We start from the raw sequence: 14891 nt of genomic DNA, 5'->3' as shown, positions 1-14891 counted from the left end.
TGTGGGCTAAGAGTGACTACTATTACACAATGACACACACAGATACCTATAGACAGACACAGAGGGAGAAAGAGATACATATGTGTGAATGTGTATATTTCATTTTATGTTTCTATTTTTATTATCTTGCAGCTTCACAAATAGCTTTTGTGTTTAATTGTTGAACATAATAAATATGTAATGCTTTGTTGTTTCATTGACAGTAATGTATTGCCATAGTGTTGCAAAAACTTACCAGGTCTATCATGTTGTTTGTTATTCAAGTCCTGGCCATAGAAGATGTTCACTTATTAATACATCTGGAATTTCCCTACAGGGTAATAGCAAATGATATTGCTAGATTTTGTAATATTTCTAGACGGGACTCACAATCCATTCAGTACATTCTTGGCACTAGAAACTTTTCTACCATCAGCTAATAAAATATATAATTCCATGAAACTTCCAAATGTTATTTATTGGAAACCACAAAATGAGTTCCAACAACTTAATAGATAATTATATCTTTACTAAATATCAGATTTATTAAAAACGTATATTTCACTTTAGTTCTCTAAGAAGAAATTATGTTCTTTTAGTTGTAATCTTTTAAATTACACACACATGTTACCTGACATTCATTATGTCTTAAAAATAAGATGTTCTGATCTTATCACTAAAAACCACCCACAAATACTACAAGTGGTTACATATCGTATGAGAAATATATATATATATGTGTATATATATATAAATGCAATTCCTCTTAATATTATTAGATGAAAACTGTGAACCTTAGCTCTGCATTTTTGGAATATTGCATTGTTTAGTAATTCATGTGTTCTTTGAAGAACAGATTATATTAAAAACTAATTTTCAAAATTAACAAGTCTTACAAAAATCTTTGGAGTGTATTCTTCATTCTATTTATCCACCATATATTTGAAAAACATCATTATTTATGTGCATGTGTATGTGTGTGTGTCTGTGTGTAACACACATATATGTGTACATACTCACATATAGCCATTCAAATACATATGCGTGACACTTAATTTATATGTCACCTTGTCTGAGACATGAGGTGTCCAGATTGAACAGAATCTCTGGGGGTGTGTGTGACGCTGTTTCTCCATGGTACTAGTACTGGAATTGGTGGACTAGGTAAAGCAGATTGTTGTCCCTAGTCTGGGTGGACGTCATTCCATCTGTTGAGGGCCTGAAGAGAACAAAAACGGCAGAGGAAGAGGGAATTCACTCCTCGTAACTGTTGAACTGAGACGTCAGTCTTCTTCTGACCTCAGGGGACTGACGCCTTTGACCCTCCAGTTCTCAGGACCACACCACTGATTTTCCCATCTGCAGACAACAGACCATGGGACCTCTCAGCCTCCATAATAGTGTTAGCCATTTCTTTTTAATCTCTCTCTCTCTATGAATATGTAGAGAGATGGTCTATTTCTCTGGAGAAACCTTTATCAGAATCATGAAATTCCTTTATAGGATAAAGTGAGCTATAAATAAAAATCTGAATCAAGTTTTCTACTCAGTATAGACATCATCTTATTTCTGTAGTAGGCTCCACTACCATATCTTTGTTACTCACCAGAAGTCTGAGGAAGAAGAGAGCGATGTGCTCATTATATGAGAACAGGGAAAGAATGGGGGGAAAATAATAGAGTGGAACAAGTAAATACAAAGGATAAAACGGCTTTCCTTTCTGTATAACTGTTTCAAGGAGAGAGCAAATTGATATGTTTGGTCTGGTTCTAGACTGGCTCCAGGATTCAAAATTGTCAAACAGAAAATTCTTTAAATAGAATTATCTCAATAAGCACTTGTGTCCATGACTTAGCAGCTGTGAGCTAGGCCACATGTGCTTAAAATACTGCTTAAATAGTCATGGAAGAAAAAAATAATGGTTAAAATGTTAATTACCACTAAATTCAAATAGTCCCTGAAATACCTTGGCAATTTACTTAACTGGCATGGTGGTTGGGAGTATGTAGCCTCCCTGTCCAGGAATGTTAACTTTGTACAGGAGTTGGAACTATAAATATCCAATGTTTTTTTTTTTTTAATTATGTTAAAAATGAAGTAAAAACTTCTTCTGGCCCTTGGAGAGTTGGAAATATCTCCTCAAATATGGTGTCACTGGAGCTGTTTAAACACAAGTCAAAGTCTGTTTAAAACGACTTGCTTGGTTAACTAACCTCTTAATTTCCTTTCTGCGTGAACCAAGGCTATCCCTCCCTCCTAGTGAAGGACAGTGACTAAGAGGATCTGCCCCTATTCTCTCCTTTGGAGTGAGATGTGTCCCCAAATGGTTTTTGTTTACCAAATATCTTTATGCTGATTGCCCTTGTCATTCTAATTCCATCATTTAATTAAGATGAAATAAACCAACTAAATTTATGTGAATAAAGACATTTGCTTCTGTGAGAATTAAGTTGAATTCTACCTGACAGATAGGAGTAATTGAACACATGTGTTTATCTACACTCTTTCCTAAAACTCCATGACGGGGAAGGACTACAAGTTACAAGCCCATAAGGGTAAAGAGGATGGGAAAGGAGACAATGACAGATATTCAAGTAGATGAACATGTGGTAATTAACTTACAAGGTCAGAGAAAGTTAAAATTCAAGCCATCATACAGGGAAACCAATAAGAAAACAATTCAACTGCTATCACAGCATTGTGCCAGGTTCAAAAATTTAAATACCAGAGAATTCTGGGGCAAAGGGCTGAAAACAGGACTAGTGGAAATTCTGTACAAGGAAGCTTACAACTGCAGATCATTTTTTCCACCCATTATGTATCCAATCACCTACCTTATTCCTGATTAGGCATAAGATGAGGGATTGCATTATACAGATATTGAAATAGACCTGGTCTGTATTCAGGGATGACAGACACTGCTATGGGCAGGCTGAAGGGAATATTTAAATGTACCCACACAGGGGTGACACCTAGTCCACCTCCCACTGTTCAGCTTACAGAATGTTTATATCCTCTAAAAGGAGACGGGATACAGCTTTTGATAGAGACTGACAGCCTTAAAAGAAACAACACACATGTACAGACATTCAGGACAGGATGGTTCTAGGAAGTGTTCAGATGCTCACTTGGTCCTCCCAGAATAATTTGCATTATTTATATTCATAATCCTGTTCATATTCACAAGGTTGCCACATTTGTGTGTGTGTTTTGTTCTTGAATAGGAACTATTAGGCCAAATATAATCTTCTATGGATTAACTCTCAAGTTTTCTACAGCTTTCCAATTCACTCTTGGTCTTTCTGGTGTTTTTCCTCCCTCTGTGGGATTTCCTCAAATCTATTTCTCTACCAGCACTTCCTTTAACTTTTTAAATGCAATAAATGTTATTATTCTCTGAAAGTAATTTTTGTCTAGTGTTTTAATCTAGTTTTATGGATTCTGTATTTTCTCACATCTCTTGGAATTTACTAATTATTAGAAGGCATTGAATTTTATTGTCTCTAAGTCAGTAATAAATAACAACAGAAATCATGTACAAGAGAGGTTCCCCCCCTGCCCACACACATGCACCCACAGCAAGTTGAAAGTTGTGGATAGATTTAATATTAACATGTATCACATTTAAAGTATCACTACAGAATTACATTCTGCAGCCACTATGGAGGACAGTATGGAGGTTCCTTAAAAAATTAAAAATAGACTTACCATATGATCCTACAATCCCACTCCTGGGCATATATCCAGAAAAACTATAATTCAAAAAGACACATGCACCCCAATGTTCTTAGCAGCACTATTTACAGTAGCCAAAACATGGAAACAACCCAAATGTTCATTGACAGATGACTGGATAAAGAAGATGTGTGTGTGTGTGTGTGTGTGTGTGTGTGTGTGTGTGTGTGTGTGTGTGTATGGAATGGAATATTACTCAGCCATAAAAAAGAACGAAATAATACCATTTACAGCAACATGGAGGGACCTAGAGATTATCATATTAAGTGAAGTAAGTCAGACAGAGAAAGATAAATATCATATGATATCACTTATATGTGGAATCTAAAAATAATGATGCATATTCTATTTAAAACCAAAAGCAGACTCACAGACATAGAAAACAAACTGTGGTTATCAAAAAGGAAAGGGCAGGGAGGGATAAATTAGGGGTTAGGGATTAACAGACACAATATATATGAAATAGATAAACAATAAAGACCTACTGTATAGCACAGGGAGCTATATTCAATTTCTTATAAGAACATATAGTAGAAAGAATCTGAAAAGAAAAAAAATATATTTGGATGTATATGTATAACTGAATCACTTTGCTGTGCACCTGAAACTAATGTTATAAATCAACTACACTTCAATAAAAAAAGTTTTTTTGAAGTATCTCTACAGACTTAGATATTAGCAAGCTTACTAAAAGATATAGGGGGAGAGGAAAAGCCCCATTTAGGTTTTCCATTTGGGTTGCTTTGTAAATGTAATTAAGTTCACTCTCTACTTGGAAGAATCAAACCTGGGTATGATAATATATGCACCACAGGTACAATTTATGCTGGAAAAACTACAAAACTGCAACCTCGGGACTTCCTCGGAAAAAGAGGCGTGGACCAATGTAAGGGGAAGAAATACACAACATAAAGCCTTATGTTAAAAGAACATGTTTAAGGGTTGTGCCTTTCTGATGATTTGATAACTGTTTTCCTCTGTCAGAGCTTTTGTGTGTGTGTATGTGACTAAGTGACCAACGACTGGACTCACTGAGCTGGAGAAGAATGTGTTTGCGGGCATCACCAAGACCTAGCAGAGTTCTTGAGAGGAGCAAAATGGTAACAGCCCTTCTCCTCTAAGTTTCAGAGAACAGTTTTTCTGTATTTCATCCCACTTTTGGCTGTGGATTAGAAAAGCAAAAGAAGACCCCTATTTCCACCTGCAAGCTCCATCTTATTTTAAAGCCTGAGAGGGATAGGAGAGGGCTGCCCTTCCTTCTCCTGGAGGAAGGGTCTTCCTTCAAGCAAATCGGTCTGGCGGTGCACCTAGCAGTTTCCTATCTCAGCTTCGCTTGGTAACGAGAAGGCTGACTCCTTCTGCTAAACACCTCCCAGCTCTGTGTACAGAGGTTGAGGACAGCTAAACACTCAGCCACTTTCTTCCCTGCAGCAGCCTCTCCCGCTTCTGGACAGAGATTTCCTACAGGGCACAACATTTGTTTCCCTGTCTAAGTCCTAAATTCTTCAAAAGCCGGGCTCGTGTGTCCTATCATATTATTCTTTTTCTCTTTCTTTCCTTTTTTTTTCCTTTTACTTCCATTTTTCAGCAAAAACAGTGCTACAAACTTACTAGTTGCTTAATCCACTATGGCAGGAGAGGAGGTTGCTGATAACTTTGCCTGGAAATGGGGGATTAATTTTGTTCTTCCAATTATTCTGAACTTTCTTTCTCTTTCCAAAGTTTTGCTCTTGTTAGACTTGCTGAAACTTTGTCCTAAAATTAGGAGGGCTTGGTATAATTCAGAGATGTTTCAAGAATGGAAAATGACAGTTGAATAAAGCACAGAAAAGTGATGTCCAACGTTGTTGCTGTTTATCTAAGATGCAGGGAATAAGTGGTTTCTCTTAATGTTGCGATGACCTGTTCATTAACAGCTATGTGCAGTGCATGACTTTATGACAGATTATTTCCAATTTCTCTGTTCTATCTTTTATGACAATACTGTAATTCATTTAACTTAAACATCTGCTCTAGTAACCCAATATATTGATTTTATTTTATGGTAAATAAGTTATATTTTAAATTATTTAGGAATAAAAATATCAGATATTTTATTTTATCTTCATTTATTCCTTCCCCAATGCTTTTCCTTTTTTATGTAGACCATTTATGAGCTATGTTGTTGTCTTTTATGCTTGAAGAACTGCTTTAATATTTCTTACAGGGCTAGCCAGTTGGCAATGAATTCCATAAATTTTTGTTTGTGTGAGAAATTCTTTATTTCTCCTTCACTTGTTTATTGGTGAAAGTACTGTAATTTTATTTATTTTTTAATTGAGGTGTAGTCAGTTACAATGTGTCAGTCTATGGTGTACAGCATAATCTTTCAGTCATACATAAATATACATATATTTGCTTTCATACTCTTTTCATTATAGGTTACTACAAAACAGAAACAGACTCACACAGCAAACAAACGTATGGTTAGCAGGAGAAAGGGGATGGGAAGGGATAAATTGGGAGTTTGAGATTTGCAGATATTAACTACTATATATAAAATAGATGAACAAGTTTCTTCTGTACAGCACAGGGAACTATATTCTCCTTTACTTTTGAAGGGTGATTTTACTAGATAGAGAATTATACATTTGTGGGTTTTATCTTTCAATATGCTAAATATTTCACTTCATTTTCCTCTTTCTCGCTTGGTGTTTAATGAGAAGTCTTCCTGTAACCCTTATCCTTGTTTCTTTTTCTGTAAGGTGACTTTTTTTCCCCTCTAGCATCTTTCCAGATCTGTTTTTGTCTTTGGTTTTCTGGACTTTGAATATAATATTCTTAGATGTAGATTTTTTTGTATTTTCCTATTTGATGTTCTTGAGCTTCCTAGATATGTGGTTTGGTGCTTGCTATTCATTTTGGAAAATTGTAAGCTATTTTTATTTTAAATATTTTTCTGCTTTAGTCTCTACTCTCCTAATATTTCAATTAAATTGCATGTATGTTATATCTTGGAAAATGTCTTAATTAGAAGTCCTGGGGTTTTGTTTTTCCCCCATTCTTTATTTTTTTCCTCCTTATTTTCAGTTTTGGAAATTTCTATCGACCTATCTTGAAGCTCACATCAGTTTTGTCCAATCTACTGATGAGGCCATCAAAGGTATTCTTCATTTCTGGTTAGTGTTTTTGATTTCTCGCATTTCCTTTTGTTGTGTTAGGATGAAATTCATACAACATACAATTCATTTTAAAGTGAACAATTCAGCATTTAATGCATTCACAATGTTGTGCAATCACCAACTCTCTCTGGTTTCAAACTTTTTGAAAAACTCCATACCCAAACAAACCCATAACAAATATGATAATAATGAGTAAGTTTGAAATATTGTAAGAATTACCAAAATGTGATAGAGACATGAAGTAAGCAAATATTGTTGGAAAAATGGCACCTGTAGAGTTGCCTGATGCAGAATTGCCACAAACCTTCAATTTGTAAAAAACACAGTATCTGTTTAAGTACAATAAAATGAGTGATGCCTCTAATGCTCTTATAAACACTTACGTACAAGTTTCTGTGTGGACATGTGTTTTTATTTATATTTCTCCTGGGTATGTATCTAGGAGTGGAATTGCCGGGTCATATGGTAATTCTATGTTTAACTTTTTGAGGACCAGCTAAACTGCTTCCACAGTGTTTGCGTCATCTTACATCTTACCAGCAATGTACAAGTGTCCTTCCTTCTCCACATTCTTGACAACCCCTGTTGTTTTCCATTTTTTTGATTAAAGCCATCTTGGTGGACATGAAGCAGTATATCACTGTGGTTTTTATTCTCATTTCCTCAGTGAGCAATGTTTTTGAATATCTCTCTGTGTACTTGTTGTCTAGTTGTATATTTTTGGAAAAATGTTTGATCCCTTTGCGCATTTTTTAATTGAGTTGCCAGTCTTTTTGTTGTTGAGTTGTTAGAGATTGTTATAATCCTAGATATAAAAATCTTAACAGATATATGACTTGAAAATATTTCTCCCATTCTGTGAATTGTCTTTTTAGATTGTAATGCCTTTTGGTGAACAAAAGTTTTTAACTTTAAGGAAGTTCACTTTTTCTGTTTTCTTTTGTTGCTTATACTTTAAGTGTCAAACCTAAGAATCTGTTGCCAAACCTTAAATCATAAAGACTCTTCCTTACAGTTTCCACATTCTGCTTACATTACCTGTCTGTCCTTGCATGTTGTCTATGTTTTCTATTAGGGTCCTTGATGTACTAGTTGCAGTTATTTTAAATACCCTGTCTGATTAATCCATGGAGGTGTTGTGCCTGAGTTGGCTCTGATGCTTGCTTGATCTCTTCAGCTGTGTTTTTAATTGCTTCTTGGCTTGGCTTTTATGTACCTTTTTGTTGAAAGTCAGACATGTTGTAGAGGATTCCTATTAATTTGATTAGGAGTTAGGCTATGTTTAATGTTTGCTATTTTTAATGTTTATGTGCCAGAGGTTTGAAATCCATCTAGTGTCCTTGTTCTCATCTCTCCATTATCTCTGAGCTTCCCTGAGAACTCTTCCTTAGTTGGAGCCTGAGTCTTGATACTCTTTTATCCCTAATTTCACTGACGTTATACTGGGTCCCTGTTGATGGTGGTAAAATATGATGGAGGGAAAACATTCCATAATCTTATAATTTCATCTCAGTCTTTCAGTGGGCCTATGTCTCTAGGTTGTAACATTTATAAGTGTTTCTCTGCTTCCCACTCCTCCTTGCCCCATACCCATAGGTGAGTCAGGAAGTCTAGAGGGAGCTGGAGTGAGGGAAAATATCTTTCCCCAGATGGGGATTAGACTCTGGTAAAGTCTTTTCTGTTAAACAGTAGGCTTCTGTTATAAAGAACAGATGTATTAATATGAGCTTATGATTTTTCTTCTTTAGCTTGTTCATGTGATAGATTATGTTAATTGATTTTTCAAGTGTTGAACCATCCTTGCATACCAGTTGAACCATCCTTGCATACTCACTTGATCATAATGTATAATTCTTTGTCTACATTGTTGGATTTGATTTGCTAATGTTTTGTTGAGGATTTTTGCATCTATGTTTATGAGCGCTATTGGGCTGTAGTTTTCTTTTCCGGTAATGTCTTTGTCTGGGTTTGGTATTAGGGTAACACTGGCCTCATAGATGGAGTTAGGATGCATTCCACTTGCTTTTATACTCTGAAAGAGATTATAAAGAATTGGTATAATTTCTCCCTTAAAAGTTTGGTAGAATTCGTCAGTGAATTCATCTGGTTCTGGTACTTTCTTTTTTGAAATGTTATTCAGTTGTGTTTGTGTTTTTCTCTACCCCCAGGTCAGTTAGACTCTGATTAATACTCCAGCAGGTTAGGCTCTAGCTAACTAGTTTCTCCTAAGGGTAATATTATTAAGCAGGACACAGTGTTGTGACATATTTCAAAATGGTTTCTTATCTCCTCCCCTTTCCAGAAGCATGAGGGAATTTTTCTCTGAGATTTACTACAAGAACCTGATTGAACTGTAGGTAAATCCCCTCATGACTGGAGGTTTTAACTGTCATAGTTGTTCACACATTAAGCACTTTCTTAATTACAGTTGGGGTGCTCCTCTCCTGGCACTGGTACCTGTGGCAGCTTTCACTCATCAGTCTCTGCTCCAGTAAGCCATGACTCCTTGTGTTCTCCTGTCAGTCTCTCTAATCTTGTAGAAAACATTTTGCCTTGTGCTCAACCCTCTCTTACAGATCCAAGAAGGTGTTGATTTTCAGTCTGTTTAATTTTTTTTTAACTTGTTAGAATGGAGTAGCAACTTCTAAGCTCCTTGCATGTGGATCTGGAAACCAGAAATTTCATTGCCTTTTTCATTTTACTTTTTAATAGAATAAAATGTCATATAAGTTATAATGTTTAGGGATGGTAATGTATTTAATCTTATCAAGTTCACAGGTTGGATTTTTAGATATTTTGGAGTTCATACTATCATTTATAATTTCTGATCATTAGTTACATTTACTTATAGTTAGTAATAATTAGAAGCAATACAAAGACTTAAAAATTGTCAGAATATATACAAATGGTAGATTTTTGAAAGGCAAATAATAAGACTTTCATTTTGGCACTGTAGCAAACTAGATTCCCTGAAACTTTTTTCAGAAAAAATTTTTTTAGAAAAGGATTACCCTCTATATAAAAGGCACTTAGAAATGCTGGCTAAAATACAATAATATTTTAAAGGAATATGTAAAGGAATATTGGGCTTACAAGAAAGTCAAAGAAATGTCCTGTGGTTCCATACTAGAAAGACTCTGGAAACCAGAGAGGTTAGTGTGTACAAAAGCTGTTGCTTCATCAGCTTCATGCAGTTCTCATCTAAGGATTTTTGGAGATGAAACCTCAGCATTCAGGGCACACCTCTGACATTGTTTCTTGTATCACAACCTTACATATACATCCATCACTAGACTGAGTTCTTTGAAGGCAAGAATATTACATTAGTCATCTTTTGTCCCCAGGGTTTATGTATGCAACTTACACGTGGAAATAACCCAGTAAATATCTACTGAAATAAAGATAAAATAATTATGCTTGAGAGAAACGACAATTATCTACAGAGAATCGACATTAGATTAGGAGCAGAATTCTTACAGCAACAATTGGAGCCAAAAAATTCAGAATACTATATGAAGTGTCTTTGAGAAAAAGTAAGTCTTTACATCACTTAAGGAGAAAAAATACAATTATGGACAAATTGAAAATAGAAAGTTTATCACCATTCAACCATTCTAAAACAATGTTTGAAAGCTCTTCTTCATGAAAAAGGAAATTGATTTCTGAAAGAAGTACTGAGATGCAACGAGAAATAGCAAGGAAAGAAATTAGTAAACATGTAGATCAATTTGAACAAACATTGACTATATAACACAATCATAATGAATAATATGGGAGAGGATAACCAAAGAAAATGATATTCAAATCTTATAAAATAATAATATGTAAGAATATAGACTGCAATCATTTTTATAATGGTTTAAGATCCTTGTATTTTAAGTATGCATAATAAAAATTAAAGGTAACCACTAAAGAACAGAAGCAGTACATAATTCCTAAATAAAGTAGAGAATGAAATTTTAAAAATTAATCCAAAGGAATGCCAAAAAAGTATAGAAAAAGGATCTTTAGAAAGTACATAATAAAAAGTAGAAATAATTCCATAAATACAAATAGAACAAATTCATTAATTAAATTACAAAATTCTGAGATTAAATGAGAAAACTCAAGTAGCAGAACAATGTTTCTAATACTATTTATATAAATGTTATAAACATGCAAAGGTGACACTATTTTTAGGAATCATGCAGCCCTAATAAAAAATAAAGAAATTTCTGATGATAAATATTTAATTTAGGACAGTGATGATCTTAGGAGTACACTGAGTAGTTGATATATGGTGAACTAGTTAACTTTTCATGTTTTTCATAGATCTGAAACATTTGCCAATGTCTTTGGTGAAAACCCAAGTTGGATTTTAATCTGATTTTAATCAAGACATTACTGTAATCAGTGTTAATGCATGATTTTGACTCTCAGAAAATTCTCCATGCGTTGCCTTGTGGCATTTCAATTGTACGTATTTTAGTTATTTGGCCACCTGCTGCTTTGATGCTTGATGTAGTATCTTCAAATTATGGCACTGAAAGATGACAGGAGCAAAGAAACCAGTTTTCATAAGCAGCATCTTAGAAGCTGAACCACATTTTAGATCCTGAAAGATGAGAAATAGCTTCAGCTGTGGGAAAACTGGAATGTACAAAAACATTTAAGCCAGTGTCTGGTTACAAGAATTTTTTATCTTAACTACTGCTCATTTTTAAGGGATGCCATTTTAGGGAGTGCGAAGAGCAGAATGAATTCCTTTATTCTCTCAGCTTCTAACACTACAATCTGTACCATCTGTATTAAATGACTCTATTTGCCCAGTGGAGCAGTAGAGTTTGTTATATTAGCCTTTGTGAGATAAATGACTTGTTAGAATTCTCCAGTTTAACCAATGTGAAATTCCCAATCTCTCGCCAATCCTTAGACCTGGTTTGAGTGTTGACAGAATGTTCACTAAAATCACTGCAGAGACTGACACATAACACCCAATCAGTGGTTCTCTTCTCCTCTCAATTTTTCTTTCTTCTGCAGTACATTCTTTCACCTTTTGGATATTGTTGAACAAATGCCTTCTTTTCTTTTCTTTTTCTCAATAATATTAAAAAAATGATGGAGGTATTTACTGAAGACTTTTTCATTGTGATTTCTGCTGAGGCATTTGGTTTACTTCATTACTCATACTACAGACACAAGGGAATATGATTGTAAATAATAAGAGAGTATTCACCAGAGCAATGTCATAAGAAGGTAAATTTAAAAATTATGGCTACCTATGCAAAATACATGTATGTTGCTTATACAGAAGCTAGAATATATAGAAAATGAAATACAGACCTTATCTCACCATCCAAATAGAACCACCGATAATTCCAATGTTATTTCCTTCTGGGATTCTTAAATTTGCAAACAGACACAGAGACAAGTAGATAAATACCTAGATATCAATATAATTTCTATCTATCAATGTATCCATATCTACGTATTTCACATTTGTTTTATAATTTTCTTTTTCTACTTAATACATTGAACACTCTGAGAAAAACTTTGACCAACTTATTCAATTTATTATTGAAACAATGTAGAATGGTCTTGCTGTTGGGTCTATAAATGTAGACATAAACTGCTTCAAGAATGATCATAGTGTAGAATTTAAAATTTTTATGTAAGATTAAAAATAAAACATATTAACACCTATCTCTAATTTTACTTTTAGTCTTAAGAATTAGAATATAAAATTGTAAACTAATGAAGAATATTTCTAATTCTCTTGAAATAGGAAGATAAACTTATTTTTAAAGAATATTATAACTGTTTTGAAATTTTAAGTTGTATATCAATTTAAAAGTAAAAATTTTATGTTTTAACTTTGAAATGTCTTTATTGTTATAATTTGATCCATAAGTATTTGCTGGTATTGGTGGTAACATAACTTTTGATTTAGTCTTTATTTGTGATTTTTTTTCTATGACTTATTTGTATATTAGTTTAGGTGCTTTTAGGCACACTTGCAATATTTTGGAAAAAAAATTTTATTAGCCATGTAAACCCTGTTCTAAATTTCTTGACATTTTTATTATTCAAGATAGGATTGATGAAGTTTTTTACCACATTTAAGAGTTCATATACATAGTAATGCTGCAATGATTTAAGTTAGAAATACTGCATATTTTCAGGACCCTGACTCTAAAATTGTATGTAGAAAATAAGCAAAATGATATTATAAGCCTATTTCCCTGAATATGTGCTGCCACGATGAATTGTCAGGAGGAATCTAATCTCACTTTAAGAGCTGTAGTCAATACTCAAGTAAAAGCTTAGTGGGATTTGAAGAATTTCATAGTCAAGTTTCCAACATTTCCTTTAACAAAATAAGGATATTGATAAATCAGTTGCAGAACAAAGAAATCCAGCAAGATAGACATACAGTATGATTTCCTTTGCAGATTACTGAAAAACAATTTTTCCTTATTTTTCTTCTCTTCACTTTCTTGAAAATTTTGGAGTAGCAAAATTTTCTTCTTTAATTTTGTAATTTTGAAGTATGCTATTTTCAAGTGCATTTGGTAACATATGTTACTGCATACTATTTTCATGCATATAAAGTTAGGGATTTATAGATTACAACTTTTGAAAAAGGTGAAAAATAGAGATGCTAGTAGAGCAAGCCACCTCTTAAAACTGAGCTGCTTAATCATCTGATTCATAAGCTTTATGAAAAATATATTTTTTTTAGTTTGGAAGAGAGATGGTGACCCCCAGTTAAATAGTTTTTGGTGAATCACAATCAGTAATAGAAGTCTGAAACACAATCAACAACACAATACCATGCTAAATTAAAAACCCTAATCTAATGATATTTTGTACTTCTTTTACAGTATAGCAATTTAACCATTTGGGTCATTAAATAATGATAGAACAAAGCAGGCCAAAACTTAGAGTCTTGTGGCTGGCGATAACAGATATATTAGTTGCCTGAGAAACAAAGGTTGTTATGTCAGTCCCCAGGCAATTAGCAATTCTTCAGGAAAAATAAAATTGCTAGAGCCCTCAACTTTATGTTTGAATTTATTTATGTTCAAGCACCCATATCTAATTTATATCTGAGGCATGCTATGTTTGCCTTGATAACAGCATCGAAAAGATCCTCTTCCCCATCGTTAGAGTCAAAGTATAATCCACATTGTCTTTGACCTTCCGTAGTAAGAGCTTTAAATCTTGTTTTTCTACTTACCATGTCTGTCTGTGGTGATACATACTTTCCAACCATTTCCAAGAGTGTGTGCTTTGACCAAGAGCCTATGAATGCGATTTCCTTTTCCAGTGTACTCACATAAGGGCACAGTGGGCCCAAATGTCCTTATAATTAACATCTATACATGCTACACAAATACAAAAACAAAAACACAGCCTGCAGGTCCTAGAGAGTGAATGAAAACACGCAGATTCTCTAGGGTAGTTGAAACTTGGAAGAAGGGAGCAGCATGGGCTGTTTCCCATATTTTTTCAGTTTTTGGCTTGAGGGTAGGCTGAGATCGGCACCAGCTAGGGTGACTAAAACTCCAAAGAAACCTCACGATCTTTGTGAACTGAAGAATAAGAAGACAATGTTTGGAGCAAAAGAGTCACTGGAAAGTTAGAGTAGAATCCTGGAAAGGAGAGAAAAGGCCCCATATTCTGCATATAAACTGTCCCTAACTCTCTGGCTGAATTCTGAACTACTGTGCACAGGACAGATTCCAAGGAACCCAGCTACAGTTTGAACTGAAATGAGATTGGAGCTACTGCCTGAGATGGAGTTTGCAGCTGGAGTCCAACCAAATATATTGCTTGCTGAGACAAACACAGCAATACTTCTTGACTATAATAAAATCCATGAATGTGCAACATAATATTCACAGTGTGTGAGGCACAATCCCAAATTACTCTATCTTTGAAGACACAGGAAAATGTGACCAAGTATCAAAAAAAAAAAAAAAAGACCAAGAACAATGCAACGACTGAATTTTAATAATAGGATTTGGCTGATGA

The 14891-nt window shown here is 34.3% G+C and overlaps 1 long non-coding RNA gene across 1 annotated transcript; it reads right to left on the bottom strand.

Annotated features, from left to right (window-relative positions):
* Nucleotides 1–1055: 1055 nt before the first annotated feature.
* Nucleotides 1056–12242, bottom strand: LOC140700109 (uncharacterized). Its single transcript, XR_012078331.1, has 3 exons — nt 12198–12242; nt 11356–11469; nt 1056–1198 (listed from the first exon to the last, which is right to left on the bottom strand). It is a non-coding gene; the product is annotated as an uncharacterized lncRNA (long non-coding RNA).
* Between the last annotated feature and the right edge of the window lie 2649 nt (nt 12243–14891).

The sequence above is a fragment of the Vicugna pacos genome, chromosome 2 (genome assembly GCF_048564905.1).
Source record: "Vicugna pacos chromosome 2, VicPac4, whole genome shotgun sequence".
Taxonomy (NCBI): Eukaryota; Metazoa; Chordata; class Mammalia; order Artiodactyla; family Camelidae; genus Vicugna; species Vicugna pacos.
The sequence above is the reverse complement of the archived record's forward strand: the minus strand, read 5'-3'. Positions and strand labels throughout refer to the sequence as shown.